This window comes from Vanessa tameamea, chromosome 6, assembly GCF_037043105.1.
Source record: "Vanessa tameamea isolate UH-Manoa-2023 chromosome 6, ilVanTame1 primary haplotype, whole genome shotgun sequence".
Taxonomy (NCBI): Eukaryota; Metazoa; Arthropoda; class Insecta; order Lepidoptera; family Nymphalidae; genus Vanessa; species Vanessa tameamea.
The window spans coordinates 8415188-8438083 of NC_087314.1; the positions used below are offsets into that span (position 1 = coordinate 8415188).

At 30.0% G+C, this 22896-nt stretch overlaps 2 protein-coding genes across 14 annotated transcripts in view; both read left to right on the forward strand.

Moving 5' to 3' along the window:
• Stacl (Stac-like) overlaps positions 1-22896 on the forward strand; it is a 180589-nt gene that overhangs the window by 86300 nt on the left and 71393 nt on the right. The window lies entirely within an intron of this gene.
• The window catches only part of LOC113393193 (uncharacterized), a 65377-nt gene that overhangs the window by 7986 nt on the left and 34495 nt on the right, over positions 1-22896 (forward strand). The window lies entirely within an intron of this gene.

Below are 22896 nucleotides of genomic sequence, written 5' to 3' on the forward strand. Positions count from 1 at the left end.
TGAGAAAATAATTGAACTAAAATGGATGAATAGGTATACAAGCAGCAATGTCAGCTCAATCTAACATACTATTCACAAAGAACTATTGTCAAAGAAACTACCGAATAAAGCTTAGACAAAAGAAAATGCGTGAAATTCTTACATATATGACAGTCTAGTAATATTTTATTAATTTTCTGATGATCGGCACATTGGGTAAACTAACTTTTAATCTATTTTCATAAAATTTTGAGTAAAATTATTTCACGAAGGTTCGAAATCGGTTAAAATGCTGAAGTTGTAAGACTTCTTCAAACCCAACCTAACCAATAGTTCCGAATAAAATTATTCCAAAAAAATAAATCAGAACAAAATCCCTGAAACTCTTTGAGCTATAATATCTCATACTTACAGTCTGAGGCGAGATTATATTAGACATTTGAACAGCTGTCGCGCGAGTCGGTTATAACCTTGCCAATGACTCCACTTGAACATGATCTTGAGAGTAAACCACATGCCATAAAATAAGAATAATGTTTTATGATATATCCTTGCAAGTTTTTACCTTATGCAAGATCGTTTTCTATAGTATATTATTAACGATAGGGTATCTACTTAATTTTTTCTTTGAATAGCATAGAAAACATTGAATACATTACTGAAACCTTAACTAAAGCATTCTACTGTCTCAGCTCTCTCTAGAAAATAAAAGTTCAATGAACGAACATGAAAGAATTTATGACTGCAATGGTTAGATTTTTATATTATTTATAAAATTTAGTTGAGCAATTACTTTATAAGTTTACAATTTTGATTAAAACAAAACAATTTAAAATATATAAAAAGATAAATGTATCATCTATTAATTTGAATACTTGTCAGAATCATGATTGTAATTTATTAACATCGATAGTAAATAACATCTACGATCATTTAGTGATACGGAACTGTTTACGCTTACGTTCAACACGCTGGCATATCGCCAGAACACACCAGAGCGTTCTCAATAACGTAGACTTAAATAGGCAGGTGACAAAAGACAAGCTTGTTGACATCATAGTTTGAGCTTAGCGATAGCCTGACAAAATTTACTGATATCTAGAAAGAGACGAAGCATCGGTGCACCCACCATCCGTCTCCTTTTTATTAAGGATTATTATTGTTGAAAGCAGCAATCAACTGCGCGCATTCGACACTACGTGACATCTTGGATGTAACTGTAAAATGAATGACTGTAAGCTTTACATTAAAAATGATATATTTTTTATAATTTTCATAATTATGAAGACATTATATTGTAGTACCGTTAAATAAATCTTCATTAAAATAAACTCTTAAAAGCACTTGTACGTGTCATTTTATGAAATGAATTAAATTTAAACCTACCACCGGCTTGGAATGTAAATTCTACCGAGAAAAATCATAATATACATGTTATTTGTTGTTATTTGAATTAAATTTAAATTCTTATCCATACTTCCATACTTACTAATATAATAAATGCGAAAGTAACCCTGTCTGTCTCGCTTTCACGCCAAAGCTACTGGACCGATTTAAATGAAATTTGGTACACGAATAGTCTAGAGCCTGAGAAAGGATATAGGCTACATTTTATTTGAAAAAAAGGGCTGTAAATGGTTGAAAAGGGGGATGAAAGGTTATAAGTTGTTGAAAGTATTGTTATTTTTAGAACTAGAAGCATAAAACTTATATGTACACTTATAAACTAACATATCATGGCACATATTAAGGAACGAATTTTGGAAATTCTACTCCTAAAGGGGTGAAATAAGGGTTGAAAATTTGTATAAAAGTCCGTCATTTTTGAAGATAGAAACATGAAACTTTATTTTTGGGATACTGATTAAAAATTACTAAATACATATTTGAGCGTTTCTAGGTAATCTACCACTGAGGGGGTGAAATAAGGGTTGAAAGATTTTATCGGAGTCAGTCATTTTTTAAGTTAAAAACACGAAACTTTATTTTTGGGATACTGATTAAAAACGAGTAAATACGAATTTTAGTGTTTTTTGATATTCTACCACTAAGGGGGTGAAATAAGGGTTGAAAAATTTTATGGAAGTCCGTCATTTTTTAAGTTAAAAACATGAAACTTTATATTTGGGCTACCGATTAAAAATGAGTTGATTCGCATTTAAGCGCTTTTGGATATTTCACGCCTAAGGAGAGAAATTGGGTAGACATTTTGTATATAGGATAGTCTGGAAGTCCGTCATTTTTAAAGTTAGAAGCATGAAATTTTACTTTTGGGCTACCGATTAATAATGAGTTGATTCGCATTTAAGCGTTTCTGGATATTCTACCCTAAGGGCTGTAATACACACCAATGTGGTACACAAAGAGGTCTTACATAACGTAATATTTTAAGTTAATTTGTTAATATATTCATATTCTACGCGAGCGAAGCCGCGGGTAACAGCTAGTATTATATAAGGAAACATTTATAAGCGAAAGTCAATTGTTTCGGTAATTATTACCAAAATCATTGATCATCTAGTAACTTCAAAGACGCTGACAAAATGTGGACACACGTTCGCTTTATCGCTGTTCATCATATCATGTTCGCTATATTTGATATGGAACGGTTAGGTTATACTCTCTGACTAATATTGAAATTATATCGCTTACCAATACGAAACCAGTGCGTCATGTAACAGACTAAATAACGCGATATTCGTTTACTTAGTCGATTGCTCTATTATTTGATCACTGATTTGATCAAAGTTAAAATTAAATCGACGCCTATTTTTATTTCATTACTAACACTAACCATTGCGGATACGTTCGGAAAAAGTAAAAATAAATTTGTATATTTTAACAGACATTTTGATCAAATTTATAAATCTATTTACGTTCCGTAAAAAGTAACGCAAATAGATGGAGTTAAAGTTCGGCCTTAAGATAAAAATATTTTCTTAGTGACTCTACATAAAGAAAGAAGGTCTACTTCTAATACCAAGTTCAACTTTATCAACGCTCAGCTAAAACTTTAAGGTCTCATAGTTAATAAATTAATCAGCCAATCAATTAATTACAAATCAAATGTAATGAAAATTTTATTTATTCATTTTGATTCTCGTCGGATAATATCATCATTTATATTCAAGGTTTGCTATACTCGAGTTAGGTGACGTTTACTAACGTACAATCGTACATATGTACACAGGTATTTGATTCTAATAACTTGATTAAACTCATGTAAGGTGTGGCTAATATTTCTCACAGCGCCAATGACTATGAGCGCTGAGAAACAATTAGAATCAGGTGGATTATAAAAAAAATTATAATTTTTTTATAAATACAATAAATGACAGAGAAAAGGATACGTACCTAAAGATTAGTCAATACAATTCAAATAAAACCACATGATAAAAATGCATTCCTTATATTGCCAGAGCGCAACCAACTTTGGAAAAGTAGATGTAATGTCCCTTGTGCCCGTGCACACAAACACACATACATACAACATTGCACTATCAACATAATTATATATTCAAATTAATATAAAATAAATGTTCTTTATTATTAGAACAATTATGGAAGTAGCATGTAACATTTATGCAGCTATTGACTAGTGATCGAGAAATGTGATCCTACCGTCATACAGTTCACCTAGTACGGAGGGTAATATTCATTCGAACTTGAGTTGCTTAGCAATGTTTTACTTTTTAATAACTTAGAGTTATATTTTCTATTTTAAATAATTCTTATATGTATTTATTGTAAATATTTATATTAAGCTAAGCTGTTAATGAGTTAAATAAAAAATAAATCAATAAAAAATGTATTAGCTCTGAGATCAGTTGGACGAATTACTGGTCTCGAAAGTGAATAATAGTGTTTATACATATGTCTTAATATCTCGTCACGAAACTGATAACTTACCCATGCCACAGGCCGAAGTAGTTTAAGCCAGCTTAAGACTTTGGTATTACCAAATAGCAGAGTAATACAATTCCGGCCGCATTGTTTACGAATGAACTTGGTTCTGATTAATACTAAAAGTAATTTAACTAAAATACTAAATCGTCTATAAAATAAAAAGCTTTAATTGGTATGATTTATTTCCATTCATTTATTCTTCTTTCTGGTCTGGTCAGGAGAGTCCTGTGTTTTATTGATACTGACGTTTTCGCATCGGTTTTCAGCTTCTCTTAACACTATAGTTATAAAAAAAAAGTTTTAGTTGTTACTTGATCACACCAATGATTAGATTTTCGGTTTTATTTACTATAACATCATATTTTAAACATTTGTAAGCACTTAGAATATGAATATGTTTTGGTAGTATTTTCCTACACTGGTAACTCTACGCATTCACTGACAACCTTATAAATATGTACCCATAATAATACATACTAAAAACATCAACAGATTTCTTACCCATTTATCTTATTATTTTGTCTCAGACAAGTGTGAAGTCGATTAGGTAGCTTGTATATTAAGTTTACATATATTATTTCGTATAAGTTGAATACACGATGCAAATAACAATTATTTACAAAATATCTCGAAAATCGATCCATTTTTATAAGTTATTTTTGCATGATATTTGGATATAGAGTTTTTTTTTTATACTTCTTTGATAGATGAGTTTCATCAAAATATATAACGAAATTTCCGAGAGACATCACTTAATTCTCAGGTAATCTTTTATTAAATAATAATCCATATTAATATTATAAATGCGAAAGTATCTGTGTATGTCCGTCTATCTGTTACGTCCACAGTTAAATCACTGATCCGATTTTGATAAAATTTAGTACGGAATAAGCTTAAACCCCAAGAAGAGAGAGAATATATTTTTTTTAATTCGCCTCGTAATCTGGTGATAAACTTAAAGTAAACTAAACTTAGGGATAAATGTCTGTGTGCAATTTTAATAAATTTCACGTGGGCAAAGCCGCAGATTCGGCTAGTATAGTATACAATAATTGTTTAATAATAATTTAGCGATAGGTTTTTTTTTGCTTTTAATATAATTTAATATAAAAGTCGATTCAACTTGAATCAATTTATGTCGATCAATGTCACTTTGGTTCACTGTTCTATTCACTTCTTTGTCTGAGGTTATGGATTATATTTTACTGACCTGAAAGGTCAGTAAAATATAATCCATAAATTTATTTCAATGACAAAATATTCATATCTACGAAAATTAAAAAAAATATATAAATATATATAGAAATAAAATAATGGTAATAAATGATTTGAATAATTACTTTCATGCACAAGTACAGTGATGACACACACAGCGACCACTTTCAAAATAGACCTACCAGATGGGCGGCGCTTATTAGAGTACAAAATACTTATGCGCGCATACAGAGGTACTGGTACACCGTTTATTGCCTCACTCTCGACCTCTCTCTAGACGACCAAAGAAACGGTCAAAAACAATTACATAATATAATATTTCTCACACAGATATCAACTTTCTTGCTTGATGTACTGAATAAACTTTAAAGCTCTAATTCCCTAAAGTAATTTCAAAGGGATTAATTCTGTTGTGGGTTTTGTTTGAAAAGGTGTCTCAGATAATCTCGTTTTGTTCAATATGTCTGCGGTAAAAGTATTTTAAATAAATCAAACAGAACCTTTTCAAATATAATAATGGTCTTGATTAAATTTTTATGAATGTTCTTCATTGTCTATTTAAATTATATTATTAATATTTGATCATACATAAAAGTTATCCGTAACAAAAACGATATGATTTGTTTGACATTTCTTTCGACTATCGAATCGCAGCGAAGTCCGTCTTCCAAGTCTTTGTTGTGACAAATTTATTAAACTGTAACTTTTTCTTCTTGTCATCCAATGGATGACTTTTACGTTTATAGATAGTACTGGGTAGGTACTGGATTCAAATATAGGTTCAGATAAATAAAATTTAATGATTTACATTTTGTTAAGGAATTCTTAATAACTAAAAGGTTATTGGGTGTTACACCTGTTTCCTTTTTGGGAATTCCGTAATGTGAGGGAATAGAGAGTGAGCTTGCATTTACATACAGACTAAGCACTAACGAAATTTTTTGAATATTTATTTGTATTAATTTGAAAATATAAAAATATGTAAAGTTTTCAAAATAAAACCCAAGTCTACCAGAAACCAGGAACCAGAAATCACTAAAATATTAATACTACCGAAATAATTATTGATGAATCAATTAATTACGAGTACCTTTTCATAGAAACAATATATTCCAAACAAGGAGTGAGCAATCTCGGAGAAACAATAACACTAGACAGCTGACGACCCTTAAATCATTATTATACTGAAGCGAGTCATAATTAATAAAATCCAACAGCTTTTATATAACTCTCGCCTAGACGAAAATTCGTAGCGTATTTTTAATAGTTCTGAAATTATTTTATTATACGAAGTAAAACAAACCCTAAAAAAATTGTACTGGTTCAAAGCGCTCTAATTAGGTTTTTAGTAAGGTTAGGTGAAGGAATGTGAAAATGGAAAAACATGTGTTTATTTATATTGGCTGTAGGTATGATAGAATTATTGTATATAAGAAATATTATTACCATTAATGATGAACAAAAATGCATCTTGCGTTTTTACATTAACTGTATAATGAAATAAAAATGAGTACATTTGAAACTCCTGTTAATTCTGTGGAAGAAATATGTTAAAGGATACATTATTATTGATTTTTTTCATACGGAAAATTAATTGTAATAATTAAGAGCCTTGTCGGTTTTCTCAGTAGAATCTTCATTCCGTCTCAATATTAGCTCTAAATTTAATTTATGTTGTAAAATGGCGATTCAAAGTTGCAAAAGTTAACTTGATTAAAGTATTTTTATGAAAAGAAAAACAATTTATTTTGTAAATATTAGAGAAGACAACAGAAAAATTATTTCTTTTTTTTGTTTTTGCTTAGGAAAATGATCAGTTAAAACATTTCGTAAAATTAACAAGTAACGTCATAAACACGTCAGTGAATGACGTCAGAAGTAGATAACATAACAACTGAGATATTCATAACAAGATATAACGATATTAACGTCATTAAGCATGTTTTTTTTTTCATTTTGAAATTAAATATGAATTAAATTTTTAATATGATCTGTAAAATGAAAACACATTTTGAAAAATTTTCACTTTCAAAGGTCTACAAGTTTAAGTCACAGCAAAAATATATTATTTTAACCTCAATTAAAGCTTAGAGTTTATTCGTTACAAACTTCTTACACGCAGCCTTTGGTGCGCTATTTTTAATTAACCTCGCGGTATTTTGTCGGATTAACGCTCGCTAAACTAAGAAGAGTATAAATTCATATAAACTTTTCGAAATTCACGAAGTCTAGGTGTATTTAAACGTGCATAATTTGTTACTAACTATTGAAAGTTTTACGTTTGGAAAACTCAATGTTAAACTGTTATCATTTGTGCAATATATGCATTTCCTTAACAATAAAAAATAAATATTCATAACGAATGTTTGCGTTCACGAGTACCTTAATAACAATTTCTATTGCGATATCCTTGGCAGGCTGATCTTATTTCATGTGAACGAAATCACAAATTTTACGGTTAGTTACATTTTTCAGAGAATTTGATATAAAAAAAATAAAGATAAAAGACTTTTTAAATACGTTAACAATAAATATGATTATAATGATATGTCTTTGCGTGTTAACTGTAAGTTAAGAATACAGCAATCTTTCGAACATTAAAAAAAAAACTTAAAATATGAAAAAAAAAGCCAGCCGGAAGTAATTATAAAATGTTACTGTAGAAAGTCAAAGTGGGTGTAGCTGGCAAGTTACAAATGACGTTACACCTGCCCACTGCAACCCTAAGTACGGAATAAATCATTTTGTATCCCGTCAAGTGATCTAATATTTTATACACGGGCTTAAATAAAGCAAAATACATGGGCGCACATGTAAAAAATATTTAATTTGTTGATCGCAATTTTTTAGGGTTTCGTATAAGCGGCGTAAAAACGAAGATACGCTTTTACGATTGTTCTCGTCCGTCACAGGCGTTGTGCCTGTCACAGGCAATTTTTCACTGTTTTACTAGTAAAAACATTTGAAAATTTATAGCATAAATAAACAATTTCTGATTTCAGAGTTTAGAAAAATAAAAAGAGCATCATATACGTTTGGAAATATTTGAATTGTATAATACCTTTTTAGAAACATTAATTATTTGTTCTTGCTAGTATAATACTATCTCTTAATACATTTTAAGGCAAATATTAAATCTTGTATTAATTTAAATATCATATAAATCTTTGATATATTTATTTTTCAGATAGATGATTCCGATAGCGATGACAATCATTTAATAGTAGAAATAATTCATAAACTAAAATTAAAATACCTTTGAAAATTTCTATAATACCAAAATAACAATAACAAAACATTTTTCAGCCAATAGAAGAAATAGAGAGACCTAGATTAACCTTTAAAGATGAGATAGGTCAAGCCCTCTCTGACTTGTACGAGAATAGCTCTCGTGAATACGATGTGATCGAAGCGAATGGATATAGATACATCGACACAAATATCTAATAGAAATTTGCATTTCGTAACTTAGAAGGACACATATGCATCGAGATTTATCTGATATTATTTCTGAACACATTTGCTAAAATAATACAACATCTCTGTATGATTAAATTATTTTATTTCTGGATAGATTATTTCCAGGCTGGATATATAACATACAAATATTGTATTTAACGAACATGACTGTATTCTTAGATGTTGAAAAATAGTAACTACTGAGTTTCTTGCCGGTTCTTCTCGGTAGAATCTACAAATACATTCCGAACCGGCGGTAGCTTTACCTAATATAGTTTGTTAAACTACGATTCAAAAGTGCTTGTAAAAGTCTACTTGAATAAAGTATATTTTGATTTTTATTTTGAAATATGACAACGCGTCCGGTAAATATAGTGACCATCTCTCGGCCACTAAATACACGCACACTAGTATAACATTGTGCAAGCCCGTCTGGGTTGCACCACTCGCTCATCAGATATTCTACTGCTAAACAGCAATAGTAGTTAGTATTGTTGTTTTTCAGTTTGAAGAATGAGTGAGCCAGTGTATTTGTAAGTGCAAGGTACATAACATCTCAGCTTGCAAGGTTAGTGGCGCATTGGTGTGATGTACGGAATGGTTAATATTTCTTACAGCTCCTAATATCTATGGGTGGCAGTGACCACTTACTATCATGGTGCCCATTTGCACCTACATATTACATAAAAAAACACAAAGATAAATAATTATTACAAATATAAACAAGTATAAAGTGTCATACTAATGACCCGTATAAATGAACAACCACAAAACTATTTACAACTTACTTATATAACGCTCAATATTTATTTACATAAAAATGCACAAAGCGAAATGAACACAAACATCAACAAACAATATATCTTGTTGCTCTCTGCGGAACAATTTATATGTACATATTACATTTGTATCGAGTTCGAAAGCTACATATTCGTCTAAATAATCCAGTATGCTTTCGTAAATATATCGGAATTACAAACATAAAGATGTTTCACAAAAATCTCTCTCTTTCTGTTATCGGAACTTGTCATTCGCGAGAAGAAGACAAAGTATTATCCCTCTAAGAAACTGCTATACAACTTTTATTACCAAATGGGGTATGAGGTTGCATTAAGTATTAAAATAATCGCCTTATAAAACTCATTTTAAGCCAACAAATGATCCGATTCATTCCGTATAACCTTACTCATTAATACTTACTCATTCTTAACAATAAAGAACACCAATAACATGCATGACTATTTATTATGTGACGTAATTGAAAAGTATATTTTGTAGACTGAATAAATACAGTCCATTAGAAAATTAAATTATCGATTTTCCGTATAAGTTTTAAAATCCTCATTATTGTTGAGTTTTAGAAAATCCTTCTAAGATCATAGACTATAAATCCTCCAGTATTTTTAAAAAAAAATTCCAAGAACATTTTAACAATTTTATTAATACAATATTCTAAAATTAAATTAATAAAAAAAATTTATCAAAAATAAATTCAATAATTTATTTAAAATCTTTTTTGTTGAAATAATTAAATTCCGATTGCAATAATTTTACGTTTTTGGTGTAAACTTTCAATAATGATCTATAATTACAAATGCTTCGAAATGAGATAATGCGAAGTAACGAAGCATATTACATTCGCACTGGTTATTGGATAAAGTTACATTACAACTTGTGTTACAGATAAATAAAACAAAAGTACGAAAATTAAATAATTAAATACAATTCACTGCAATTAAATTACGAATAAAAAAATTATAGTAAGTGTCCCAATGCTGAGATAAGGGATCCTCTCCCTTTGAGGAGAAGGTTAAGAGCTTACTCCGCCACGCTGTTCCAATGCGGGTTGTGCACCGAACACATGTGGCAGATTTTCGTTGAAATTAGATACGCCGAGTACGAGATGAATTATAAGCATAAATTAGACACATATAAATTCAGTGATTCAGTGCTTGCCTGAGTTTGAAATCGAAATCCTCTGTTAAGATACGCGCACTCTAATCACTGTTCTAGGTATCCTAGCTCTAAAGATATAAATATTAGAATATAATTTGTCTCGTAATTTACATTAAATAACTGAATAAATGTAAGTAAGAGCCGAGATGGCCCAGTGGTTAGAACGCGTGCATCTTAACCGATGATTTCGGGTTCAAACCCAAGCAGGCACCACTGAATTTTCATGTGCTTAATTTGTGTTTATAATTCATCTCGTGCTCGGCGGTGAAGGAAAACATCGTGAGGAAACCTGCATGTGTCTAATTTCACACGAAATTCTGCCACATGTGTATTCCACCAACCCGCATTGGAGCAGCGTGGTGGAATATGCTCCATACCTTCTCCTCAACGGGAGAGGAGGCCTTAGCCCAGCAGTGGGAAATTTACAAGCTGATTATGTTATATTTTAACTGAATAAATGAATAAAAAACTAAACTTCTGAAGCAATGTTTCCTGCACGCATGCGGCGCATAAAGGCAGATAAAGTGGCGCTAGATTATATAAACGAATCGAAATATTTGTTTAAGTGTATATATTAATAGAAAATAAATATCATGTTAAATATATAGTTATGTACCTGTGCTCTATATACAAGTGTAGATTTGATGTTGTTTTATTTACTTTTTCTAAGATATAACATTACAAATATAATCAGTTGTATACATTCGTAAAGAACATTGCGACTATATCGAAATTCCAATATAGTTCCTTCTAAAATAAACTCGAGAAATATTAAATGACGAGATGGTTTTTCATTTCCTTTTAGATTTATTCTGCGGATTGCTTTAAGGCTGAGCACACCTATAAAATATGCTGCGGTAGTTTATTCCCGACAGTATAGTCATTATAATTTATTAATTGAACTAGCATCCGCTCAAAATGACAGTTTTATTTTCTACACATATCCAATTCTATTAGTTTTTCTTAGAACTATTCGTATTGCCGATACAAAGAAGAAAAAAATAAGTATATGTTGTATGTATTCCAATACATCAAATAATGTGTTCGCAGGACAATGGATACCTTTTTGTAACTCATTCTTACTCGTATTCTATTAGTACTTTAACCGAAATTTATTATTAATTTCAATAATAAATAAAACGTACAATTATAATTTATATGTGATATAAGATATAAAAAGACATAATATATTAAGGAAATAGTCTAAAAATTAAAAAAAAAAAAATGAAACAAATAATGAACATCTTATTACCTAATATATACAAGTAAACAAAAAAAACACACACTGAGAAATCATTCAATTATGCGTTCACATATACATGTATGTATAGCAATATATCAAATAAATTCAATATTGTGTAAGCCATTTAAACAAAATATTATTTAATCTAGTTTTAGGATAAATTGATACACAATAAAAAGTATTTATTTGCATTAACATCTATTAAAGTATAGAAATTTCAAGGAAGTAAACACCCAACCTTAGATCTAAATATTCCATGCGATTCGCTAATAGCTCCGCTATGTTGTGCACTACAGACAGTTCATTTTGAACATATATTTATTTATAATACAAAACTATTCCATTTAATTACTTATCCACTATCATTTTACTTCATAACTTCCGATAACAGCTCCATTGCAATTCAAAATGCAATTTTTGGCGAATCCATAATTAATACGTAGATTATTTAAGCTCTCGACCAATGATATCGCTTCATTTCCATGTTTAATTTTTCTTTGTTCCTCATGTTGGAAAAGTCTTTACGACCACTACAATAACCCATTGTATTAGCGACTTATAATTTAATATAAATATAACGTAAAATTAACACATAAATACAAACAAAATAACGATTAAGATATATAAGATTTGAACAATAATTTATTGCGCTTGACTATTAAAGTAAAGTCTACCTTCATTACCATCGGTAGCATAATAATCAATACGAATAAACTAAATATTCTATCGGTCGTTGAACTTCCTTTGTCGCTATTACAAATGGCGCCATGCGTTAATTATTCATATAGATACGAAACAGCTCCCGTAACTTATTGATCTGCCATTTTTACATGTGAAGTATTAACAAATAAAAAATATAACACGCTTAGAGACTTACCTAAAAAAGTTTTGCGTTGCATTCGTCGCGGTTTTTAATGTTTCCTCAATATGTTAATATGACTCTGTTAATCGCTTTACGGACTGAACAAAATACGTTTCCATTAAAAACATTCGTGTGTTCAAAAGTTTTTCCTTTAAAAATATTTCGATTTCTCAGTACCTGATTTAAAATTGAAATACCTTTATTAGGTAGTCCTAGATATTAATCAAAAGATTTATACTCTCTTTTCCTTTGTTCGAGTGATAATGGGCTAAATTAAAATTTTCTCAGTAATTTATTTTGGCTTTCATTGTAGTATATATATTTTTAATACAAATATTTTATAATTTTAATTATCAATTTTTGGTAAACAATAATTTGGTAAATATTAACCACATACACTAATGAGTTACATAGCGAAACATGATATTAATGAAAGATATTATTTTATTTTAAAAATAGAAACGGTAATCATGAGAAGGCATAATTTTATTCTATTTAAATATAAACATTATAAGCGAAACATTTCCATTAAAAAAAAAACTTCGTTTATCCGTAGACGTAAATACGACATAGCCCTTGACTTGTCTTCTCGGATATCTGTAGAGTTAATGCATTTACTTGGAAAATGTTAATGTGAAGTTGCAGTCACTATATTTCGTGTATGGTTAGTGTGCATAACCGTCTAATAAAGCACAGAATCAATCAGAATGGCAAGGCATAATATATGATATCCCATCATAACACTTCTCTGCTTAGTCATACCTGGACTAGATAAAAGGTTTAACGTGTTTTCGAATATTTTGATGCTCTTGTCAACTAAGAGTCGATTCCGTTCTTGGTGGCAATTGTGATTTAATCACTCCCCCTAAATTAATGTAATACAAGAAGTTTCCTAAATCCTGACTTTCTGAATTTTTGGAAGCCTGTTCACTTTGTCTCAAGTTCGATGGTTCTCGCAAAGTCTCATTTTTAGCAGTTCCCCGTTTCGCTTTAAAATAGTCAATTTTCGATTTTACTTGTAAATATCACCATGGGAGTTTGTGAGTGTAAGAAAGTGAAGTATTGCGTTTTTCGTGCACTTCAGCGGCTCTGACTTGATCTGAGATTTTGTGCAATATTACCATTATTGCCTTTGTCCGCATTCATTTGGACATTTGTGCACTTGTGGGAAACGAACGATTAAATGCTCTCCATGTCTTTATTTTTAGGTGTCTGAAAATTATCTGTCCTTTGAATGAGCCACTACATACTCTATTCATGGTGCCTGTTATGCCTCTCAGTCCTCGATTCCATGAAAAATTATCAAAATTTCATCATAACTGACCAATTATTATTAAGGTGAGAAGTAAAAAATCACAGTTAATTCCACATTCATAATAACGCTTGAAACACGAACAAACTGGATGTGACTTAACCTTTAATAACACTTTAAGTAAATATGTGTGAAACACGTGAAATATCAAAGTTAGATTGTGCTCGATAAAGTTTTTCACTTAAATAGTGTTTTCCAGAATATTCTAGATATAATTTTAACTTAAGCCCGTGAAAGATTTAATAAAATTTTGCATGAATCATGTTTTCTTTGACAAAGGTCAGTGACTTCTTTTTAAAATTTATTTCATTTTCATATAATATCTTAGGTATAAAACAATATCTTATAATAAGTTATTTTCTTAATTTGATATCGTATTCGTGAAATTAAGTAATATTTGTATTTACATTATTATAAAATTCGATTGCGAACTTATAATTGAAAAATCTTAAGGGATTTGAAATTGACACCTTAATGGCGCACTTTACGAAATCCTCTTAGAATTTCGAGAGCTATTACTCAAAGATGGTTTTACACATCAAACAAAATTCAAATTATTGTATCTTCAGTAAGCAGTTTTTTTTAATACGAATTTATGTATAATGAATATCATCATTATTTTTATACAAAAAAATAACTTGCCTTACTGAAGAACATTGAGTGAAAGTTAGTGAATATTGTAATATGGACATATACCAAAATCCTTGATTCAAAATATACTTTATTCGAGTAGGCTTTTACAAGCACTTTTGAATCGTCATTTAACAAACTATTTAAAGTAAACCTACCACCGGTTCGAATGTATATTCTACCGAGAAGAACCGGCAAGAAACTCAATAGTTACTCTTTTTCAACATCTAAAAATACAGTCATGTTAGCTATGTACGATTATATATTTATGTTATGTCTCCTGCCTGGAAGTCAACTGTATATATATATATATATATATGTATAATCATGTATTTAATACAGCATGTATTCAATATACATATAAATATAAATGCAAATCATAATCCCGTTTAAGGATCGCAAGAATGCTAGCAGTAGGCAAGTTCAACGATTATCTAATTCTATATTTTAAATAAAAAAAAAAACAATACAAATTGATTTTTTAAGTATCTATTTGTCTTAAAACAAATATCTAATACATGACCTATCTACATTATTGTTTAAAACATTACAAGAGAGTCTTATAAAAATAAAAATTTCTTTATTACTCTTAAGGATCACATTATTTGTCTACAAACGTCACAAAAATATATTTTGGACTAAGAAACGAATTTGCGCTATTTATCCACTTCAATTTGCAAATGGCATTTTCTATCGGGGCTCCCGTCCCAACGCGGCGTTTCCTTGACATAAGACGAAATCACTGCTTGGGGTGTTCTCGTGTTCAAAAAACTTATAATACTTTTTTAAATAAGTAGGGTAGATAAATCAACACGATTAATCTTGCAATGTCAGTAAAAAATAAACTTGTACAAATTAATATATTAGAATATTAAAAACGAAATACACATATGTAGAATGAAAATACACTTTGAAGTGATTCAAAGTGGTGTTTGTCGTCCATCCCATCGATTCTGCCAATGTAAGTGCAACTTCACTCGTTAAATTATTAAAAATAATAAATTTCAAATTCCAAGAAATTAACGATATTTCAGTCTCCTGCTTTCATAATAATTGAATATTTTATTATAAAATCATCATTAATAATAATAATTGATTTGTGAAACATTTCACATTATTGAGTATTTAAAAAAATAATACAAACTAGTAAAAACTGGTTACAAAAATCGTTTAAGTCGGAAAAGGCGAATGAAAATATCATTTAACACGGAACAACTTTCCTCGAAGATTAATTACGGCTGTTGTTTTCTGAAATTGAATTTCGTATTGAATAAAAAATTTGTTAACTATGTTACTTCACAATAGTTGACTCTTGTTGATTGTAGTCTGTTAATAAAAATAACACAATTATGTTTATAGCTTCGCATATTCTTGTATTTCATTGGTTCATAAAAGTAAGATAACAGTTACTTTAGTAATTCTAAATAGAGCACACACATAGACCGACAACCAAACACCGGTACAGATGACTAAGAAACTTTTTACTTTTTAAATACCTCAATACGTACCGGTAGTACGGCTTTGTGCAAGATCGTCTAGGTAGGTACCACCCACTCATGAGATATTCTACCGCCAAACAACAATACACAGACACAAGTCATAACATCTTAATTACCAAGGTTGGTACATCGGCAATGTAAAGAATGGTTAATATTTTTTACAGCGCCAACATCTATGGGCGATGGTGACCACTCACTATTAGGTGGTAGCAGATGATGGCAGATCATTTGTCCGTAGGCTAACATATATCATAAATAAAAACGACTTTGCATTGTCACCAGCAAAATAATGGTGTGAAATTTTCAGCTCAGTCAGACACTTGGTTTAAAAATCAATAACAAAATTTAATTCAACCCGCGTGCTAATGTATCTTAACGAGAGTGAGCTCGAATTAAATAAAAGCTTTTCAAATAGAATTCGATTAATCTTTTTCAAAATTTTCACGTGAATATAATTCTATAAATCAATCGCATTCTTAATTAATTTAATGTATATATTCTTAAAATAAGGAATGTTCCAGATGTACGTAAGGCTGTAGATCCGACGGTCTCGGAACCTAAGCCTAAATTTAGAAAAAAAAAATGGTTTTTCTTTAAAAAATATCAGTAGCGACCTAGGTGAATACGCAGATAGAAATGGTATTCCACTTCCCGAGCTTAAAAAATAATCCTATATTTTATCTCTTTATCGTAATTGAGTACTAATAATAATAATATTCGTTTATTGACTGGCAACATTTAAAAAGAATAACAATGTCTCGTATAAAGTTGGAGCTCAAATATAAAAGTCAAATTGAAAAATTAAATTAACATAATTTGGGCGTACCCCATTATTGAACTAAAATTCAATACCGACATGTTTCTATTTAATTTAAAACAGTAATTACCTACAACTGTGGTTAAATTATATAAATGTGAATCGACAAAACAAAACCAAAAAAGGCATCGGAATTATAATACAAATTAAATTATTAATATAGTGCAGTTTTCGTTTACAATTTAATCGTAATTTCTTAAAATTTTCAGATAATCTATCATATATTTAAATGGGCATGGTAATAGCCATTTGTTGATTGGCATCCCATCGAATTATGAGAAAATGGGAATAAAATCAAACGAGTTTTTGCACGTATTTGTATACACCCTGCTTTATTAGCTAGTAGTACTCGATATTGGCCGCCAATGGCCGAGACTCGATCAGGATCAAAATAATATATTAAAATAATCATTGTAATATATTATTTTAGTGGCAAAAATATTAATTGAAAACCGTATTCGATTATTATGTTAAAGTTGATATTTTCAGCTACGTCTAACGAGTTTATGCCTAAATTACGAATACAAATTCAAGTATCAATATCAAAATATTCCTACAAATTAGTCTACACCGTTATGAGTAATGCACGTGCGAATATATGTACTGTAAACAAAAGCGCAGCTTGTGATCATTGCATTGTCAAATGATAAATGAATTATTCGAACTACATAGTTTTCAGTACAGCTGCAATAAAATATTTTTTTATAGTGGGAAATTATTCGTGAATCATTGACATTACCAACACGCACGAATGAAATTCTTACAAAATTTCCAAAAAAAATGTTTGTTCTTAGTGGATTTTTACGTTATAAAATAAATCTCTGTTCCATATGGTCAAACGATTATATAAGTACAGGTTAATTGTTTCCTGTCTAATAGCCAAAAGTAAATGTAATATAATATAATTGTATTAAATATTGATTGTTTAACCTTGTTTAGAACATACGTATAAATAAATATTCGAATACATTAAACTAGATGGTAAACCACTTCTATATGCATGCCACGAAAACTTCACTGCAAGCACTTAAGGCGTCGAGCGAAATAAAATGCAATTTGAGTTGGATATGACCAAAGAAATATGACGTGTGCTTTACATAATGTGGATTATGGAAGTATATATGGGACAAGTAGAGTGCTGAATGTGGTGTTTATGCTTCAATGGGTCTCGTTTTCACCGTTTGCATTTTATATTTATTCAACAAAGTTTGTGTGCCAAATAAGTTAACCTAATTTAAAACTGGCTTTTTTTTTAAATTACCATGCAAATGCATTGTCTATTCAGGCTATCCTTAAAATTCTGAAGAATAATTAATCTATTCATTCTATATAACCTTTGTAGTAATTCAAGTAACGTTAAACAAAATGATTACATTATGAAAAAGAAAGTACATACAAAAAAAAAATCAATAGTGCTGGCTTATGAAAGTATCAATAATTGCTTCCTCCGAAAAAAATATTACATAAAATATTGAAAGGTTTTTGCCAGCCTATAAGTTTCTGAAAATAATCTCATATAATATATAACTATCGTCAGCATTATCGACCGACTTTATCCTATTATACTGCTCACAGAAATGGTTGTTTATCTAATAAACAGCCATTTTATGTCACATAGTTAAGTCTTATAAGGATATACGTAACCAACCTGTTGATCTCGTCTCTGTCATGTGTTTGTACAGTATTTTGTACGAAATTACTAATTAAACAAGGCGTTTTAGAACTATAGCTTGTGAATTGCGAATTTATAATATTTTTCAAAAAATACATCTAGAAGCAAAGAAGATTGTAGGACTCCTTTCTTAGAAATTTCACTGCATGTTGAATACCAAAAGTCGGTTTCTAAAAGTCGATAGAACTTAGTAATTCTGTATTTGAAACTTCTTTAAGCCCAGTTTTCCGAGTTGGCTTTACATTCTTCAAAATGTTCTATTGATTCGTTTCAAAAGGTTCGCGACTGTTCGTTGGACAAACACTCCTTTTGAAAACAGGTTACCTCTTGACCTAGGTTAAAATAACATGAGAAAATATCAAGAAAATTAAATGGAAACTGTATATGAATGAAACAATTAGTTGATTAGTCTTAAATACATCATGCTTTTACATTAAAAGAAGTATAAAAATATAAGTCAAATATACCAACTGCTTAGGCGTCTGTTATAGAATTTTGCACGTAAAATTATAATCGATTTAAAGGTAAGATATGTATTAGCCTTAAGGAACTTGTTTAATTTAAATATACTGAAGATATTATGATTTTTATCACATTAACACCTCGACTGTCTACGTTTACGTAAATATTGATAGATGATATATTTTATGTAAGCACATGCTCAAAATGATCTCTATTATACTTTGAAGAGTATTATAATAAAAATAATAATGAGATATCTAACCATAAAAAAAGACCTAACAAATATATTTTTGTTATTAACAGTAACATTATATATTAAACTTAAGTAATATTATTTAAACAAAACAGTAAAGCAAAGACCTCATATTTTGTCAGGAATCCACGATGCTTCTTCACAGCGAGTTATTTAATCTTCATTCCATTAACTTTTCTTCTATTTCATTTGTTACTCATCTAGTATATGTTCTTATTTAGCTGACTGATTTTCGTATTAATAATTCGAGACGTTATCGAATGGTCGACATTGTTTACTCAACAATTCGAACCCGAGCCTTGAGATTATAATACACTTTCACTATCCTGGCTTAAGATCATCCTCGATATCTCATTGTATTTTACTAAAAATAAAACATTAAATATGTGTTTTATCCCCAATTTTAATATGATTTCTTTTTAAATATAATAAAACGTATAAAACGTGCCTTTAAGTTCGACGAATGAACTATTAATGCAATTGCTGAAATATTTTATAACGTCCCCTACTAAATGAAATATTTACGCAATCATGTACCTGGTCGGTATAATTCTTCCGTTTATTTATTTAATAATATTAAATAAAATAATATTTACTTTAAGATACGCTCGAAGGAAATAAATCTTTTTAATTTTCTTAAGTGGTATCATATGATAGATAGTACAACGTTGATCTATTTACTTTAGCATTCAAATGTGAGATTCATATTTTCCATTATAAATATTTACACAAAACTTTATAAATAAATATCTCATAGTTTAACCGTTGGCATGTATTCTACAATAGATAAAAACAGTCATGTAAAAAATTTATTCAAATACTGGTAAAAGTTAGAAATAAAGTTCGCTGCAGCGATAAATCTTCATGATGTCGTTTAATCAAACTATTAAAACGTACCGCGCTAGACCACTTATAGAAAAATTTTCTAGCGAACAAAATGTCGTAAGCACTGAGAATAACATGGCGCTTACGCTTTTCGTTCAACGTAATGTAACAATATGTCGTCCCTATAGATTTGATAGATTCTGGGATGCCGTCGTATGTAAATTAAAAATAAATCTATTATATTATTGCGCTATATTCAACTAGGTATTTAATAACTCGAACAGCAAGTAATTTTACTTAATTGCTACTTAAGTCCAGTTTCAGACTTTACACTGAATGGCAAAGCCACACTCACGTAACGTCAGGTGAACAGTCTGCAGTTCAGCTCAGTCGAACATAGTGAATGTTCGGTTCGCCATATCTAGTGCGTAGTACATATATGTATATCGATACGTTAAACGATACTTATTTCATTTTTGTATAATTTTATTATTGTCATTAATACATTAGCAGCCTGTAAATTTCCCACTACTGGGCTAAGGCCTCCTCTCCCTTTGAGGAGAAGGTTTGGAGCATATTCCACCACGCTGCTCCAGTGCGGGTTGGTGGAATGCACATGTGGCAGTTGAAATTAGACACATGCAGGTTTCCTCACGATGTTTTTCTTCAACGGCGAGCACGAGATGAATTATAAACACAAATTAAGCAAATGAAAATTCAGTGGTACCTGCCTGGGCTTGAACTCGAAATCATCGGTTAAGATACACTCGTTCTAACCACTGGGCCATCTCGGCTCACTGGGCCAAATCGGCTCATGTCGTTAATATAAAATATGAAAAACAAGAACGTCGATCTCACGCTTGTCACGTCAATAGTCTTATTTAAAGCAGATGAAACTGCGAAATGCTTTTATAACATTATTACATACTAAAACCTTCTCCGAAACGTGAAATCTAGTAAAAGTTTTATGTATATTGGCTTAGAAGTTTTTTTTTATTCTATTCCCTTCTATTTTAAAATAAAGAATGACTCATATTTCATAGTAAAACAAAAAATCTGCTAAATCATAAAAAACATTTAAGCTATTCATAATGCATGATAATATACCAAATTATTTATTCTACGTTGTTTTTAAAATAACTTCTGCCCTAGCCTTTGGCTTTTTGTATTAAAAACACAATAGATCGTAATATAAAATGTATGTAAATATCGCATGAATATTTTATATTAAACTCTCCATCGAACTAAAAAACTACAGAATTCGTAGATAAAACTTTCGATGGATACGTTGGGTGCATCGGGAAATCGACTGAGAAATGTACATTTTGATTTCAATATTTTTTGTGAAATTTCTCGTTGAATTTATAAGCATGATTTCATTCAAAGTTTTTTTTTTAAATTGAAAAAGGCAATGGTGATGATGCTGTCTGACCAAATACGGAAGCTGTTATTTAGGATGACAAGTCAATTATTCAGCGACATTTACAGTGCACTAGCATGTGTGCAAAACAAGAGTACTCTCTATTCTTTGTCGCTCTCGTTATCAGATGGGATGACAGATCTGACATAACCAAATTCAGGCGCAGGTCCAACAGCTCCACATATTTTCCGAGGCACGGGGAGTGTAAACAATGCTTCAAACATTCTCATCGATTGAACTAAGGGTCTAAGTTCTTTCGAAGCTAGAAAACGAACGAAGCATGGCAATCAATGTTGTTGCAAAATAATAAATCATATTACTTTTTACAAAACACTTTTAAATTGAATATCTTTAAAAATAAATCTTTAAAATTTGTAGTTCAGTATCGTAGGCTTACCGTTTGGAAATATACACGTTCAACACATGCTAAGTTCAATCAAAATAAAAGAAAGATACACTAAATTCACAGACGATAGATTAGTCGAGAAGTATTATTATAAAAATTTAAAGGTTATTATGACAAAAAATATAGTCAACATTATACAATATAAGATTCTCATATAGTATTTATCAAAGCCAAAGGCATTAAAGACTTTAACGGAACTTGTCAACGACTCGATAAATATATTTAGTATCGGGATAGTAGATATCGTTCTGTGTTTGATTCTAAAAACAAACCGTATTTTATATTATAAAGATATTTTTAAAGTTTTTTTAAACAAAATAAAGTATGATTTCATAATATAACTCTAATAATAAATAAACCTAATTACTCTCTTGTGAAATATCAAAAATTAAATATGTACATTTTTATTCAAGGGCTAAACAAATATAAAGGCTAATTGGTTAAAACGGTTGAATCCATTTCATTAGCTCCCGTTCCTCCCTTCGATCTTTATCATTTGAGGATAGACTCAATCATTTAATCATTCGTTCATTTAATTATCATGCTAATATTATAAGGAGTTTTATTTTTAATGTTTAATGTAGCAGAGCAAACATTTTGTTTTTTAATTTAGGCCAATTGTTGGTAAGTGGACAACCCCGTTACAATAGACATTGGCGCTGTATGAAATATAAACCATTCCCAAGATCGCCAATGCGCCCCCAACCTTGGAAGCTCTTAAGATATGTCTATACACTGACTCACACAACTCCAATTGCTGTTGGGCGGTAGAATATCTGATGAGTACTTATCCAAACGGGCTTGCACAAACCCCTCGTAGGGCCAAGTAAATAAACTTAGTAATAAATTTAATAATACGCAACCTTAGGTTAATGTGTTTTGTAAGCATACACTATTTACGAAGAGGTTTATTTTACATTCAATTTTTGACATAACAATTCGAGTCTTATCACGTACCTAAGCTGTTTAAAAACCGATCA